The following is a 6,000-nucleotide window of genomic DNA, read 5'->3' on the forward strand; positions in this document are numbered from 1 at the left end:
CTGGGTAAAGGATTCTTGGCTGCATATTTTTTCTGTTCATCACACTGAAGATTTCCTGCCATTTCTTTAGCCTGCCAAGTTTCAGTAGATAGATCTGCCACTAGTCTTATGGGTCTCCCTTTGTAAGTTAGAGCCTGTTTATCCCCAGCTGCTTTCAGAATTTTCTCTTTACCATTGTATTTTGCCAGTTTCCGTATGATATGTCATGCAGAAAATTGATTCAAATTATGTCTGAAGGGAGTTCTCTGTGCCTCTTGGATTTCAATGCCTTTTGACCTCCCCAGATCAGGGAAGTTCTCAGCTATGATTTGTTCTAGTACACCTTCAGCCCCTTTCTCTCTTTCTCTTCTGGAATTCATATAATACGGATATTGTTCCATTTGATTGCATCACTTAGTTCTCTAATTCTCCCCTCATACTCCTGGATTTTTTTTATCTCTCTTTTTCTCAGCTTCCTCTTTTTCCATAATTTTATCTTCTAATTCACCTAATCTCTCCTCTGCCTCTTCAATGCAAGCTGTCGTTGCCTCCATTTTATTTTGCAGCTCATTTATAGCATCTTTTAGCTCCTCCTGACTGTTTCTTAGTCCCTTGATCTCTGTAGTAATAGATTCTCTGCTGTTCTCTATACTTTTTTCAAGCCCAGCGATTAACTTTATGACTATTATTTTAATTCATTTTCTGTTACGTTGCTTAAATTGTTTTTGACTGGTTCATTAGCTGTCGCTATTTCCTGGAGTTTCATTTGAGGAGAATTCTTCCATTTCGTCATTTTAGATAGACCCTGGAGTGGCGTGGAACTGCAGGGCACTTGCCCTGTGCTGTCTGGAGTAAGTTGCGTTGGTGGGCGGGGCTGCATTCAGACCTGGTACCTCCCCCAGCCCACTGCTGGGGCCACAGTCAGACCGGTGTGTACCTTATCTTCCCCTCTCCCAGGGGCAGGACTCACTGTGGAGTGGTGTGGCCCCAGTCTGGGCTACTTGCACACTGATAGGCTTGTGGTGCTGCTTCTATGGGATCCGGCATATTAGCTGGGGTGGATCTGCAAGCTGCATAGCGGTGGGGGGGGCAGGCTCAACTCACTTTGCGTTGGGTGGTCCGCTAGGGAGGGGCCCTGTTGCACTGGGAGGGAAGCAGAGCCATCCTTTTCTGTGGTCCTCTTGTCTATGCTTTGCTCTGGAGAGTCTGTTCCGCTAATCTTCTGGCAGTTTTCTGGGTTATTTAGGCAGATATGGGTGGAATCTGATCAGCAGGACGTGGTGAGCCCAGTGTCCTCCTATGTCACCATCTTCCAAAGCCAAGAATTCTTTATCCAGAAAGGCTGTCATTCAAAATAGAAGGAGAGATAAAAAGTTTCCCAGACAAAAATTAAAGGAGTTTGTGACCACTGAACCAGCCCTGCAAGAAATATTAAGGGGGACTTTCTGAGGGGACAAAAGATGAAAATATATAATAAACAAACAAGCAAACAAATAAATAAATAAATATAAAAAGCAACAAAAGATTAGAAAGGACCAGAGAACACCACCAGAAACTCCAACTCTACAAGCATCATAATGGCAATAAATTCATATCTTTCAGTACTCACTCTAAACATCAGTGGACTCAATGCTCCAACCAAAAGACATAGAGTAACTGAATGGATAAGAAAACAAGATCCATCTATATTATGTTTACAAGAGACCCACTTTAGACCTAAAGACACCTTTAGATTGAAAGTAAGGGGATGGAGAACCATCTATCATGCTAATGGTCAACAAGAGAAAGCCAGAGTAGCCATACTTATATCAGACAATCTAGACTTTAAAATAAAGACTGTATCAAAGGATGCAGAAGGGCATTATATCATAATCAAGGAGTCTATAGACCAAGAAGACCTAACAATTGTAAACATTGATGCACCAAATATGACAGCACCCAAATATATACATAAATTAATCACAAACAGAAAAGAAACTCATCAATAGTAGTACCTTAATAGTAGGAGACCTCAATAACCCACTCACAACAATGGACAGATCATCTAATCAAAAAATCAACAAGGAAACAATGGCTTTGAACGACACACTGGACCAGATGGACTTAACAGATATATTCAGAACATTTCATCCTAAAGCAGCAGAATATACATTCTTCTCCAGTGCACAAGGAATGTTGTCCAGAATAGACCATATACTGGGACAGAAATCAGCCCTAAGTAAGTACAAAAAGATCGATATCATACTGTGCATATTTTCAGACCACAACGCTATGAAACTTGAAATCAACCACAAGAAAAAATTTGGAAATGTAACAAATACTTGGAGACTGAAGAACAACCTACTAAAGAATGAATGGGTTAACCAAGCAGCTAAAGAGGAAATTAAAAGTATGTGGAAGACAATGAAAATGATAATACCACAACCCAAAACCTCTGGGATGCAGCAAAGGCAGTCATAAGAGGAAAGTATATAGCAATCCAGGCCTTCCTAAAGAAGGAAGAAAGATCTCAGATACACAACCTAACCTTATACCTTAAGGAGCTGGAAAAAGAACAGCAAATAAAACTCATAACAAGCAGAAGACAGGAAATAATAATGATTAGAGCAGAAATCAATGCTATCGAAAAAAAAAAAAACAGTAGAACAGATCAATGAAACCAAAAGCTGGTTCTTTCAAAGAATTAACAAAATTGATAAACCACTAGCCAGTTTGATTAAGAAGAGAAAGGTAAAGACCCGGATAAATAAAATCAAGAATGAAAGAGGAGAGATCACAACCAACACAACAGAAAGAAAAACAATAATAAGAGAATATTATGATTAACTATATGCCAATAAAATGGGTAACCTGGAAGAAATAGAAAATTTGAACAGACCCATAACCAGTAAGGAAATCGAATTAGTAATCAAAAATCTCTCAAAAAACAAGGATCCAGGCCAGATGGCTTTGCAGGGGAATTCTATCAAACATTTAAGGAAGAGTTAACACCTATTCTCTTGAAGGTGTTCCAAAAAATAGAAATGGAAGGAAAACTTCCAAATTTTTTATGAAGCCAGCATTACCTTGATTCTAAAACCAGACAGAGACCCCACTAAAAAGGAGAACTATAGACCAATTTCCCTGATGAACATGGATGCAAAACTCCTCAACAAGATATTAGCCAAGTGGACCCAACGATACATTAAAAATATTTTTCACCATGACCAAATGGGACTTATACCTGGGATGCAGGGCTGGTTCAGTATCTGCAAAACAATTAACGTGATGCATCACATCAATAAAAGAAAGGACAAGAACCATATGACCCTCTCAATATATGCAGAGAAAGCATTTGAGAAAATGCAGGATCCTTTCTTGGTAAAAACCCTCAAGAAAGTAGGGATAGAAGGAGCATACCTCAAGATCATAAAAGCCATATATGAACGACCCAACGCTAATATCATCCTCAATGGGGAAAAACTGAGAGCTTTCCCCCGAAGGTCAGGAACAAGACAGGGATGTTCACTCTCACCACTGTTATTCAACTTAATATTGGAAGTCTTAGCCACTGCAATCAAACAACACAAAGAAACAAAAAGGCATCCAAATCGGCCAGGAGGAGGTCAAACGTTCACTCTTCACAGATGGCATGATAGTCTCTATGGAAAACCCAAAAGATTCCACCAAAAAACTGCTAGAACTGATTCATGAATTCAGCAAAGTTGCAGGATATAAAATCAATGCACAGAAATCGTTTGCATTCCTATACACCAACAATGATGTGGCAGAAAGAGAAATCAAGGAATGGATCCCATTTACAGTTGCACCAAAAACTATAAAATACCTAGGAATAAATCTAGCCAAAGAGGTGAAAAATCTATACACTGAAAACTATATAAACCTTATGAATGAAATTGAAAAAAATACACAATAAAGGGGAAAATATTCCATGCTCCTGGATAGGAAGAACAAATATTGTTAAAATGTCAATGCTACCCAAAGCAATCTACATATTGAACGTGATCCCTACCAAAGTAACACCAGCATTCTTCACACAGATAGAACAAATAATCCTAAAATTTGTATAGAACCATTAAAGACCCCGAATAGCCAAAGCAATCTTAAAAAATAAAACCAAAGCAGGAGGCATCACAAACCCAGACTTCAAGCTGTACTACAAAGCTGTAATCACGAAGACCGTATGGTACTGGCAGAAGAACAGACACTGAAATCAATGGAATAGAATAGAGAGCCCAGAAATGGACCCACAAACGTATGACCAACTAATCTTCGAGAAAGCAGGAAAGAATATCCAATGGAATAAAGACAGTCTCTTCAGCAATTGGTTCTGGGAAAACTGGACAGCGACATGCAGAAGAATGAACCTGGACCACTTTTTTACACCATACACAAAAATAAACTCAAAGTGGATGAAAGACCTCAATGTAAGACAGGAGGCCATCAAAATCCTCGAGGAGAAAGCAGGCAAAAGCTTCTTTGATCTTGCCCGCAGCAATCTCTTACTCAACACATCTCCAGAGGCAAGGGAAACAAAAGCAAAAATGAACTACCGGGACCTCATCAAAATAAAAAGCTTTTGCACAGTGAAGGAAACAATCAGCAAAACTAAAAGGCAACTGACAGAATGGGACAAGATGTTTGCAAATAACATATCACATAAAGAGTTAGTATCCAAAAATCTACAAAGGATTATCAAACTCAACACCAAAAAATAAATAAATAAATAAATAATAATAATCCAGTGAAGAAATGGGCGACAGACATGAAGACACTTCTCCAAAGAAGACATCCAGATGGCCAACCAACACATGAAAAAAATGCTCACCATCACTCATAATCAGGGAAATACAAATCAAAACCACAATGAGATACCACCTTACACTTGTCAGAATGGTTAACATTAACAACTCAGGCAATAACAGATGTTGTCAAGGATGTGGAGAAAGAGGATCTCTTTTACATTGTTGGTGGGAATGCAAGCTGGTGCAGCCACTCTGGAAAACAGCATGGATGTTTCTCAAAAATCTGAAAATAGAACTACCCATTACTACCCAACAATTGCACTACTAGGCATTTATCCATAGGATACAGGTGGGCTGTTTCGAAGGGACACATACACCCCCATGTTTATAGCAGCACTATCAACAATAGCCAAAGTATGGAAAGAGCCCAAATGTCCATCAATGGATGAGTGGATAAAGAAGAAGTGCATATATATATATATATATATATATATATATACAATGGAGTATTACTCAGCAACCAAAAAGAATGAAATCTTCCAATTTGCAACTATGTGGATGGAACTGGAGGGTACTATTCTAAGCGAAATTAGTTAGAGAAAGACAAAAATCATATGACTTCACTCATATGAGGACTTTAAGAGATAAAACAGATGAACATAAAGGAAGGGAAACAAAAATATATAAAACCGGGAGGGTGGGGGGACAAAACAGAAGAGACTCCTAAATATGGAGAACAAACTGAGGGTTGCTGGAGGGGTTGTGGGAGGGGGGATGGGCTAAATGGGTAAGGGGCATTAAGGAATCTAATGAAATCATTGCTTCACTATATACTAACTAATTTGGATGTAAATTTTAAAAAATAAAAAATAAAGTTAAATTTAAAAAAAGACCATTAATAAATATTCAAGGAATAAAAAGAAATCCAAATATATTACTAAAAAAAGACATGAAAACCATGAAAGAAAGACAAAAGAGCATCAGAGAAAATCTTCAGAAAAACCACAAAACAAATAAAAACATTACAAAAATATGTATCTCTCAATAATTACTTTGAATGTATGTAGAGAACACAATCTAATTAAAAGATATATATAGTTACAGAATGGATAAAAAAACCAAGACCCATTTATATGCTGCCTGCAAAAGACTCATTTTAGACCTCAAGACACATGTAGATTTAAAATGAGATGATGGAGGGGCGCCTGGGTGGCGCAGTCGGTTAAGCGTCCGACTTCAGCCAGGTCACGATCTCGCGGTTCCTGAGTTCGAGCCC

Source organism: Puma concolor, chromosome D1 (assembly GCF_028749965.1).
Source record: "Puma concolor isolate L17-30 chromosome D1, mPumCon1.1.hap2, whole genome shotgun sequence".
NCBI lineage: Eukaryota > Metazoa > Chordata > Mammalia > Carnivora > Felidae > Puma > Puma concolor.